This window comes from Polyodon spathula, chromosome 17 (genome assembly GCF_017654505.1).
Source record: "Polyodon spathula isolate WHYD16114869_AA chromosome 17, ASM1765450v1, whole genome shotgun sequence".
NCBI lineage: Eukaryota > Metazoa > Chordata > Actinopteri > Acipenseriformes > Polyodontidae > Polyodon > Polyodon spathula.
In genome coordinates, this window is record NC_054550.1 from 17,290,970 (window position 1) to 17,303,430 (window position 12,461).

Here is a 12,461-nt window from a genome sequence, read left to right on the forward strand (position 1 = left end):
GTTATCTGTGCTGTCATTTGTCCTCAGCATACCTGTATCAACAGCATATGTGGAGCGCATATTTTCACACATGCAAAACAAATGGAGCGACAGCCAAAACAGGTGTTCAGTAGAGCTTATCAAAAGTGAGCTCCTTTTGAGCCTCAATTTTGATGTGGGGTGTGCAGCCTTCCACTCCTTGATCATAGAGGACAAACCTTGAGTGTGTGTGAAATCCTGACATTTGTTTAAATTGCCAAGAATCTACAAAAGTGCCCAGGAACTAACATTATATATATGTTTTTGGCCAATAGAAAAAAGGAAAAAGCCTATGATGCTTTCATTTGTCAAAATATCTTAAAATACATGAACTAACAATTATTTTTTGAGAGGTCTACTGTGTCTGTGAGAGTAAAACAATAAAAATTGGGGGGGTGGGGGGTTGCATGGTGATGCGTTAGGGTCTGTTCCTTATTTTTGAGGTCATGAGGTGAACCCTAGTTCCCCAGGACCCAGGTTGGGAAGTGCTGCATTACCGCGTACTGCGGGACAAACACTAAAGTACATGCTGGTAAAAGACAGGTAGTGGACAAAAAAATGGAAACACCAATGTAAAGTCACTTAATAGGGCGTTGGGCCACCACGTACACCCATTACAGCCTGTATGCGCCGTGGCATAGAGTCTATCAGACTCTGGAATTCTGCAGGGAGAGATGCGATCCAATTATGGTATCCCGCTTTGTGGAGTTCTCGACGGAGCGTTTTTAATGAAGATGGCTGCGCATGTACCAGGTTGAAATTTGCAGTCAACTGATCTGCAGTTGCTCGTCTGTTTTACCTTGCACTTCGAATGAATGCACTGATATCATTATCCTGGAGTATGCGCTTCCGCCCACTGTTGCCCTTTGCTGATGTGATGTCTTTCCCTCGGAGTTCCGTGCCGACGTCACTTTAGACACAGTTGCTCGTGAAACGTCAGCAAGTTGAGCTCCTGCCAAACGTGCCCCAATAATGATCCCTCTTTCAAAGTAACTGAGGTCTCCTCTTGCAGCCATGCTAGCCACAATTATAGGCAGCCAGACTTGTCCAGCATTTTTATACATGACCATAAGCATGCTGGGATATTTGCAAAATTAACGCGTGAGCCGCACCTGTGTGGAAGCCCTGTTCTCAATATACTTGGTGTCCCTCATTTACCCAGGTGTTTCCATTTTTTTGTCCACTACCTGTATGTAGAGTTATTTTGAATAGCTTTTATCAATACAAACAGATAAACTTTTTTTCATTCTATTCAATAATTTTTATGTAACAAACTCCACCGTACAAGCACTTGTAATAACAGGGTGTAAAAAACATAGTTTGTGCCTATTTGCTCGATTACACGGTACTGTGTATGATTTAAAAACTACAAGTCTCAGGGGGCTTTAGTGTGCACATGCGCATTTTGCGTAGGAAAAGAAAATCGCACTGTCGCCTTGGAAACAAGGTATTTATTACCATGTCAAATTGCCCAAGAAAAATAGTGATAGCTATCTCAGTACCCATGTCAGCAATACTTCCATTTGGAAAAGCAGACTTTACATTTTTTTTTACATCCTCACAGCTACAGCAAACTGTACAATAATAATTAAATCAAGCTTTGCTTTTTTCTGTAATGTGCGCGTACGTGTGAAGCGTGAACGAGCATTAGCAGCGTTCACAAGCCAACGCCTCTTACTGAAATTGAAAGTCTCAACTAACCAATCATTATGTAACCTCGGAACCTTCCCTCGTTTTCTATTGGTCAATAGAAAATGCGCGGCCACATTGGAATAGCGCGCGTGTAGGTGAAACGGCTGTTGCGACGGCGGTGGGAGGCAAGGGGCGCGCGCAGGCCGGCGGTTGCGAGTGTAGTCGCTGATGTCACCATGGAGCTGTGGGAGATGCTGATGTGACAGCGAGGAGGAGAAAAGCGATGCTTTTTTAAAACCAGCATAAGCAACAATAAGCATTTCATTGGAACTTAGCGCTCTGCGGAAAATTGTAATTCAAATTGAAATGATGGGGTTTTCACATTGTCAGCGGTTGTAAGGAAAAGATCGGCAAGGTTTACCACACCCGACTCCCAGAGAGGTAAGACGGAGCAGCGAATGGGTAAGAATTACTCAGAATTTCTGTTTGACAACAAATAAAATGGACTCTGATGGAAACCCGTCTGATTTAAAGGGGTACGGATTTGTTTTCAGATCTTCCAAGTTCGTCTGTGAAAGACAGAATGCAGAGAACAGAGTGACCAGTGTTCTTTTTTTAATTGACTACTGTACTGTAAATCTGGCGTCTGTAAGGTGACACATAGCGCAAGGGACAAATAATAATACAGTAATGTTACCCGTGACAGTGGAATTGTTACGCATGTGTGCAGAACTGCGTCTCTCGTCAGTACCCGCTTAATTAAGTAAAAAAAATACAAACGGGTTTGGATTGTGCTTTTGTTATGGAAGGCGATGTTTAACTATTTCACAATGGCAACCTATGACAGACAGCGCAGGTAAAAACATAGACAATACCATGGACTCGCGTTGTGCATAGACTGCATGCCACTGTAAAACGTGAACAGATGACGCATACAAAAAATATAACAATAATCACGGAATGGAGCTGTGGCATATGTTACAGTCTTTGTGCAAAACGAATGCATATGTCGTCCAAATTACCGGTGTGTTTGGTTACATAGTCCGGACTGGACTAGAAGACTAAAAGCCTGTCTTCGTTTTCCGCAGTAAGGCGTCTAAAATTACAAAACTGTGCCAGATAGCCAAGTGCCAGGTTTTTACGATAATACACCGAATACGTGTTAATCTGTCAAAATTATATATGTTTTTTTGACATTATTTTTGTATATAAACGTTGGCATGCAAACAGCTGCCCCTTTGTAAATTAGGTATATTCGTTTATTTATAAATCTTGCTAAGGGGACTTGTGAAATGGCTGTCAGAGTTCTTTGAAATAACTGTGTATTTTTAAATTTTTTTTTTTTTTTTTACTATGACCTCTATGCAGCTGGCTTGCATTTCCTGTCTGCTCTGCATATTAAATATTCAACCCCACCATCATGTTCAATTTGGCACTGAAATAACTCTTTGGATTGTTTCATTTTCCGTAGTTTATCGTTGTTTACTGTTGTTTTCGGTTTCTTTACATTCTTCAAATGTAGTTTGAGCTGGATGCCCCACCCCTTCACACCTGCTGCCATGCTGCTGTCACTGTTTGTCAAAAAGTTCTGCTTCAGTAGTTTATAAATTACATAGTCAAGTGCTAAAGGCACATTTTTAGTTTCTTTGAGTTTTACAGTGCTATAGAATTGTATGGGCTTTAATTCTGTTCACACCTATTGATATGAGTTTGGTGAACCTGTTACCTAGTGGACACTAGCAGCCAAATCACAAAACTGCAAGTGCCACTATTCTTTTAAGTCATATGAAATGTAGAATGAATGCATATTGTCACATGTTTAGCTTCCACAAATGTCATCACTTGGTGAGTTCATACTGTAGGCTTCAATGAGCAATAATGTAGAACTACCTTACCTAAGGTAACATTAGGTAGTGCAAGTTTAGTGCTAATTGGGATGTGTAAAACCAGCTACAAGTTTTCAATTTCATTTTTAATCTATTTCGAGGCAACCTTTGTATTTTCTGTGAGTTTCATTGATGCCAGCTGAGGAGCAGTGCTGAAGACTACAGGTAGAGGTGGGGCTGGGGCTCCTGACTATCTGCTCAGGATTGATTTAGAGGAATCGATTGTCAAGATGATTTTACAGGAATAGTTTGAAAAGAAGCATCTTGCATTGTATCTCAGTAAACAAGCAGTGGGTTGAATGGGTTTGTCTTGTAGCAGTGAATTGTATTCTTGTGTTTGAATGGGTTGGATTTCTAGATATACTGTACATTATAAAACGTCAATTTTGGCATGTTTTCATTATCAATGGTACAACAACAACAACAATAGCAAAAAGTACAGACAGACAATGCCAATTTCAAACTCTGGATCTAGTGTGTGTCAACAACTATCCATGAAGAACCTACAGTGCCTGTCTGTGAATGACAAGGATCATTCATCATGTTTAGCTCGTGGTTAGTGTAGACTAGGGTTTGCTCCAAGCTTCCAGGATCATTTCTTAAATCCCAGGATTGGCTGTAGGAAAAGTCCTCTAATTTGAGGTTACAGCATCGGGATACTTCCACACAACAGGCTACCTGGTTTTCAACTTAAGTAAGCGTGCTCCATCTGAACAGATCACAATGTTTCACAGTGCTCTGTATAAATATGAGAGATTCTATGAGTGCCTGCCTGCCTGCCCCCCACGAGCCCATTCACTTCTGTTTATTATGCCTCAGTGGTGCCCAGCTGTCAAGCAAATTAAAAACAAACCCCTGAGGTACAGAAGACAGAGCATCTAAGTTTAGCACAATCCGGGGAAAAACACACACATAGAAACATAAAAATATGAAACCACAAGGTGCTGCCAGAGCAAATATTTGTAATTTTTCTTCTTCGTTTTGTATGGTATTTCGGTAGGGTACCTGGTTAATTATAAACTTGTGCTTTTTTAGCAAAGTAAAAATTAAGCAGTTTAGATTTGTGAGAACATAAAAAATCCATGTTTGTCACTACGGTATGAACTGTGTTTACTGTGATACGGTATTGATAACAAAACATTCTTTTGGCTTACAGTATGCAGTTACATCTGAAAATATCTGAAATTAGTGGTACATGCTAGTGGACTGTCTGATTCTTTCAGCATTGTACTCTATCTGTGTTTAGTGTGTCTTGTTTTTCAGTCTGATCACTGCCCCTTTCTAAACTGAAGCACTGGTCATGCAGTGAGTATTACACAAATCCACATTAGACCTTCAGGGTGAATACATGAATAAAACAGTACAGTGAAAAACTCAGAGGATGGCTAATTCGACCTAGGCAAGAGTTACATGAGATAATGTTAAGATAATGAAGTCCCTGTGGAATGCTGTATACTGCACATTGTTATTTATATATCAGTTTGTATAAATAATACCCTCAAATAAACAATACACAGTTCTGCTTTTGAAACCTTTTTTTTCTGTACAAAATATATTTTTTTAACTTTTTATTTTTATTTTTTATATTTCAGTATGAAAAATCCATGTCCATCACACCTACAGCCTGAATCAATTAACTATAAAAAGCAGCTTTGGGGTAAAACTAATTCATGAAATAAAGAGTGCCTGTAGTTTACATTTTTATTTTGATTCATGTCATGTGAACCAAAATGATAGTTGCTCCGTCTGGTTTTTTCTATTGCATGATTTTTATTTTCCTGACTTACTTTTTCCCAGAAAAAATAAAGTAATTAGGCAAAAAAGACAACAACAAAATTCAGAAAAAATAAATGTTTTACTTATCAGTACTGGGTGACAGAACATTATGCAGTTTATAGCTCAAGGATGGATTTTGTGCCATTCTGTGAAACGTACAGTATCTGCCATGGAGTAAAATATCACTGGTGAAGGGAAATGTTTCACCTCAGTCCTTACATAGCTCACACATTTTGCTCATCCATTTGTGAGACAGAGAAGACGGTTCCTTGACAAAGTTGTTTGACTCAAACTTTTATTTTCATTTGACTCAAAATTTTATTTTCCATTTTTTTTATTTTTTCAAATGGGACATTAATACCACTTTATTAGCTGAACCAATGCTATAATGTGGTAACAGCTTCAATGTATTTATTTATTTAGGTCTCATTTACAAGGGGGTCCTGTCATACACAGAAACAATCATACATAAAACAACACAATTAAGATGTTGTGGTCCAGTCTTAGACAATAACAACAAATAAACAAAAGAGCACTAATACAGCATTTTTTTTTCTTTTCAGTGTGGACTAAAATAATTTTAAGCAAATCCCTAATACACTCTTTATGACCAAAAAATGAGAGGTTATCAAATTCCATCCTTAAACCATGTGAAAAAGTGTTCCAGGTTTTTGGGAGTCGATAAGAAAAAGCCAATTCTCCTAATCGTGTCCGTAACCTTCGGACTACCAAACTACCAGAATCATGAGATCGCAAACTGTAGCCAGTATTGACCTTTGTCATGAGATTTTGTTTTGCTAGTCTGTGAGTGAAGGCTATAGTTACACTGACACCTGTATGTTATTTATGTCCTTGGCAGTGGATTTCGTAACCATGCAGTTGTGTCACTCGAATGACGTAGATAATCTTAGTGACTGCATGAGCTGTTTTCCCCCACAGGACATGAGCTCTGTAGGAGGCAGCTGTACATAAAAATGTTATACTTTTACATAGTATAGCTATATCATGTACAGCACATAATGTACCAACACCACAATTGTGATACAACAGTGAATTTGTTGTCTTTTTTATTTTGCATGTCCATTTATTACTTTTTTTTTGTTTTCAACACACCACATTTAGCTTAATCTGGCAAATATACAGAATATTTAATACACATTTGTGAACGGGCTGGCTGTAGGGTGACGTCAGGCCAGAAAGGAGTACACAGAGAAAAGCAGTACTGGGATGGAAACTGAGACGCTGTGGCACTCAGTGCGTTTATTGATTTAAACAAATAAAAGATTTAAACAAAAAAACAGGACACAGCACTTGAGACCAAAATAAATAGACAAACAAAACGGATTAACACTAAACAAACATTGGCCGTACACAAACAAACACTGTGAGTCCGAACAAACACATCAGTATCATGCTGGCCCTTCCAGCACGAATTAGCAATTATGTGCTTTAATTTACTTTACTTTTTTACTTTCTCTCACACCCATTCTCCACTCACCGAACACACAACCCTGAGTGAGTGAAAACATGCTGCTTTTATGAAGCTGTACCGAGTCTAGATTGCTAATCAGTCATTCAATTGAAGTCTTGGTACAACTGCACGTGAACTAATGAAGTGCCAATTTCCCGTGCTAACATATTATTACGTTTTACCTGCATGTGAAGTGCTGTGCAATCCTCGTGCCTAAATATAAATAAACATTTTAAATTCACTCGTGTTACACAGACCCATTTATATCCCATGCACCAATACCTATGCACAGGGGTGGACTGGAACCAAAAATTGGCCGGGAAGTTTGGGTCCACCGGCCCACATTTATGTCAGAATCAACATACCGAAATAATAATGTCAGCGCATGCAGCGCGCCATCATGATGAAGTATCGGTAAAAAATTGTTTTCATGATATAGAAGTCACTAATAATAAGCTATCCTGTTGAAAATATAATAGATTTTTTCCGTCTACAAAATATTTTTCTATTCATTATTCTTTGTCTTCGCACGTCTCTCTGTCTGCCACCGCTTTGCGGTCAGTGAATGCAACATTGTATTGGAGCTAAATTCTTTCGCCAGTTTGTCTAGTTTACGCACCACAGATTATATATCATTGATGGCTCTGCTCTGTCAAATTACAATTTTCTGTTTACAGTAATCAGTGGTCTAAGATCTAATTGCATATCAGATTATTTTAAACACAAGATTGCCGACAGTTGGTAGGCTATTATTTAGTATTGGTATTTACTGTAAGCAAATAATAAACATGGGTAGCTGTGGCAAAGTGCCCCACCCCTGGGCTATTTATTTGTGTTGTATGTTACGTGTAGTGTGTTAATGTTGGTGTATAGTCACTGGTACACGGGATATAAATGGGTTTGTGTAACACAAGTGATTTAAAATATATATTTGTATTTAGGTACGAGGATTGCACAGCACTTCACGTGCAGGTAAAATGTAATAATATGCGAGCACAGGGAATTGCACTTTATTAATTCACGTGCAGTTGTACCGAGACTCCAGTTGAATGATTGATTAGCAATAGAGTCTCGGTACAGCTGCATAAAAGCAGCATGTTTTCAGGGTTGTGTGTTCGGTGAGTGGAGAACAGTTGTGTAGACGGAGGTAATAAGAATAGTTAAAATAATACGTTAAAATATCAGCTCACTGTGTTTGTCTGTGTAGTTCGTTTTGTTTGTCTCTTTATTTTGGCTAAAGTGTCGTGTCCTGTATTTACAACCTTTTATTTTCTGCTTGTTCATTTATTAAATGCTGAGTGCAACCCCAAGCGCTCAGCTTCACCAAACTCCACCTCTCTGTTGTTTATTTGTTGATTTCTGGTTCTAGTCTGATGTCGCCCACTACAGCCGTCTTCGTGACAGTAGCCCACAGTGACGGGCTGGTGAGGTCTGTGGCAGGGGAGGCGGGAGCACGAGTGGAGAATCAGCACTCTAACTCAAAGTTAAAAAAGCAGACAATTTGAAGAATAATAATAATAATAAAAAAAACAAAAAACTAAGGAACTCCTCTCCTACCTAATTACTAAGGCTTCCTCCAAATATATTAATATGTCCTAATTGGTGTAACTGCGATAATTAAAATTGTCAAGTTCAAAATTCTAATTGCATCTAGCTCGCTCTGTATCTCTCAGTTTCTGTCATGCTCTCCCACTGTTCCGCACTCTCTCTCACACGCTCTCTCACTGTTTTCAATCCTCACTGTCTTGCACATGTGCAATACAGGGTCGGTGGCGTTGTCTTCCTGAAATAAAAAAAAAATTACTGTGCTTAATCCAATAAGAGAACGCTTTCAAGCACCACGTGTCTTATACAATTTCAATGGGAAGAAACCGAGATAGGCAAAACCCATGGAGGAAGCGCCACCATTAGAATTGCACCTGCAGAGGGGGATATATTGCTTGCAATCTCTATTTTTGTACTGTTAACACACACATACACACAGAGACTTATACTTGTATTGTTAATTGTACTATACATTTTGTGGTCAATTTTATTTATATATATATATATATATATATATATATATATATATATATATATATATATAATATATATATATATATATATATATATATATACATATATATAGTACATATATACGGAGGGACCTCCGCGGAGAAGACTACCTAATTGACTAGCCCATTTATTACCGGTCATCTTTCTTAGGTCATGTGTGGTTATACCATTCTCCACACACCAATACCAACCTCAGTAGGCCTAATAATAAACCATAAACTAAAACTAATAAATTATAAACACATATCTTATTTGTCAATTCTAGAAACCATCACCGACCTCACACAGATTGTGGTCTCTCAATAGGCCTAATAAAAAAAAAAAAAAAAAAAAAACCTGTAAATTCTAACACATTGGCTCATATTTAGCAATTTTAGAAACCATTAGCAGCACTCGGCGCCAGTACCAACCCAAAATTAAAATAGGGTTTCAGAACCCCAAGTTATATCTCAAAGTACAGTCAACTACTTCACCCAAATCCAAAGTAAATTAGTCTGTCCTACCTTACACCGCCAGCATTCGTCGCAGTAGTGCACACTTCTCCGCAATCCTGTCAATAACTCCATCACTGTCTATGTCCGGCCATGTATCTCTTTCTCTGTAGACATTAGCATGAACCCTTCCAAGTGGTCTTGGGATGTAGTGCTTCTCAGTCTATTCTTGACAAACTTCAGAGTGGAGAAACACCTTTCACATGCTACTTGTGTTACTGACAAAGCGAGGAGGAATTTGTAGCCCAAACCAATTACATGATAGGCATCAGTCAATAAATTGTATCGGGATAGAATGAAATAGCAATGAATTACAGTTTTTGCATGAAGTGCAAGTTTTGTTCTCTAGCTCCAGCTCTTCTTCACATGGTCCACTGTTTCCATCCTCCTAAGGCATCTTACTTGTTGTTTTTGACCCTTTATCCATCCAAAGCTGACATCTTCAGTCTGTCTCACTGTGTTACAAGGCTTGTCAACTCAGCCTGTAGAGTCTCAACAGTGGCTCTGTCGTCAAATTTATGCAATGCCGCTGCTTGAAGCCCTTTATCCCTTTGAGGGAAGTTTCTTGGATCAAGACATGCAAAATCTGAACAGGGTGCTCCATTTGCTACAAAACGACACTGCTTTTAGTGACAGTGTCCAGAATCAGATTGTGTGCCTTTGTCTTGTATTCTGAGTCTGGATCTGGTAAGGGCTCATCCTCTGCCAACTCACCCGGCATGGCTCTCTTCTTCCTGACCCATTTTTCAGGGAGGGCGGCCTGGACCTCAGCCTTACCATCCTGCTCCTGCAGCTTCTCATTGGCCCACTCCACAAACTTGTCAGCTGCTCTCTTAACACCATCAAAGTCCCTTACACACTTTTTCAGGCTTTCTTGGGTTCCCATAACGAACCATTGAGCAGTTAGGATGTCCATGCCACTTGTATGAAGGTTCTTGGAGGGGGTGATGTCCGCTCAAATATACGCAAGAAAATTTGAGCAGTGAGTATGGTCTCATATTTGAGGAGAGCCTCTTTGTATCCTTTTTCTTCACTCGCACAGTGGGCTTCATACTGGTATCTTCTTCAGTCTTAGTTAATGTGAGAACCAGGTCAATGAAAAACGCATGTTGTGGATTGCTAAAAGATCCAAATACCTTCCTCAGAGCTTGATCCTTGGCCCACCACCCCTATTGGAGACAGGCGTCAGTGGTATGTGTCTTCACTCACATCATTCCAGGTATCCATGCTTTTGTATGATTCACGAATGAATACTGCAGCATCATTTAATAGTGAAAAACATTAGTTTACCTACCGTAAACCTGGTTCCTTGAAAGAGAAGATGGCCACCAAAATATTGTTATGGCAAATGTGTACCAGAGCTGTCGCGAGGGAGAAAAGAACGGCAGCATATGAGGGGACGCATAGCCCCTGCCTGGGCTGCGATGGTGGAGTCTACAGGGGGAAACCCAGCCAGGCCCAGCTTCTCCGCCCCCTCCAGCGAAGCCAGTGGAGAACTGTGTCTCAACTGAACTGGCGCTGTGGGTGGGTGGTTCCAAGAGGAGCGCACTTCCTCCATAAAATCAGGAAAAGCTGGGAATGGTTGAGCTCGCGGAGCCACGTCATGCGGTCAAAAGATGGAACGGCGTCGCTCTGCCTGCACTGTCCAGGGGACCTGCAGGCACGTGCTAGTGATCGAGGCAACCTCAGAACTAGGGGCCGTTTCAGCAGGGAATTCAAGCTCTGCCTCGACCTCCATATCCGGAGGGAAAGCGGACTTCTCCCACGAGGCGGCGATGGAGAGCATGTCCTCGTCCGAGCAAAGCGCCTGGTCGATCCTGGAGAGGTCAGGGGGCGGTACAGTGACTGCGACTGGCACAGGGGGTGAAGGGGCGTAACATGGGGCCCCAAGTCCGGAGCTGGTGGGGCCTGTTGCCGCCACAAAAGCTCCATGATCCGGCCGATCTGAGCTTTCATGTCCATAATATCCCGCGCCTGCCGGGATTTCTTCACCTGTCTAGCCATAGGTGACGGGGAGCGGCTGCGGATAGCCCCCGTGCGACTCTCTCCAGGTGATTGTCGAGCACCGCGTGCACCGAGTGCCATGCAGCACCGGGTCTAAAGCGCACTGAGTACCGCATGCACTAAGTACGGGGCAATAGATACTGCGCACACCGTGCGCATCGTGTGTACCGAGCACCGCCTGCAGCACCAAGTAAAATGTGCACGCCATTAACAGTGAAGTCTATCCATTGATTTTTTATTTCCGAGCAGACTTAAAGGCAGCTTGAGTTTTTAGAAAATGAAGAACACAAGGCAATGCTCATGAAGTAGCAAGGTGGAGAGGAGGTGGAGGTGGGGAATTCGTTGTTCTATTTTGACAGAACCATTGCTATCTGGAAGCAGTTCTTAATATTCAGGATTAAGAGGAATGGTAGTTCCTCGTACAAGTTAGAAAAACTTGTTTGAAACTACGATGATGTTGAGTCTCTATACAACTCCAAGAGTTTCTGTTTCCACCAAGTTGCAGTGGCAAAACTAAATCACTTAAAATTACCATATGTACCAGGACCAAAAATCTGAAACTTTCTTACATCAGATGTGAAAAAAATACCTCTTTTACACAATGAGATATAAGTCGTCAAACTAAGGTAAAATTGTTATTCTCCTTCCTCTTCCGTTTACTTTTTTAAGAGTGTGTAGCAACTATTACAGCTAAATAACTGGACATCTACCAATCATGTGATTCCACATGTTGGTCAATGTCAAAATAAACCAGGGAACAGTTTGATATCCACACCATTTATATTAAACAAGCTATTTATGTTTTAAACATCACAGATCACAGGAAAAAAATTAATAAAAATTACCGTGGTTTGAACTTGCAATGTGATGTCCTTGAAGAGCACACGGCCTTAGCCTGCTGCTCCACTGGCATTTGTTGAAATGCATTAATTTTTTAAGCTTACATCCATGCCTGATCAGCTTTTGCTGAAAACGAAGGTTCTGCTCGATTCTAGAAATGCTCTATTTCCTGTTTGAAAATATCTGGTTTCCTGTTTGGTAGAATGTAGTGCTCCAGGCAGATTGTTCCCCCAAGTACTGATTTAGGATCAGTGAGAAAAACAAACGAAAAATACCTTGTCATTA

General features: G+C 40.4%; 1 protein-coding gene across 2 annotated transcripts in view; it reads left to right on the forward strand.

Annotated features, from left to right (window-relative positions):
• Window positions 1-1,860: 1,860 nt before the first annotated feature.
• The window catches only part of LOC121330132 (tau-tubulin kinase 2-like), a 103,017-nt gene continuing 92,416 nt past the window's right edge, over window positions 1,861-12,461 (forward strand). Inside the window, exon 1 of one of the 2 annotated variants that reach the window (XM_041276421.1) lies at window positions 1,861-2,112. The gene's annotated coding sequence lies outside the window, so the exon portion shown is untranslated. The remainder of the gene's footprint in view (window positions 2,113-12,461) is intronic. The other variant, XM_041276420.1, reaches the window with a different exon arrangement.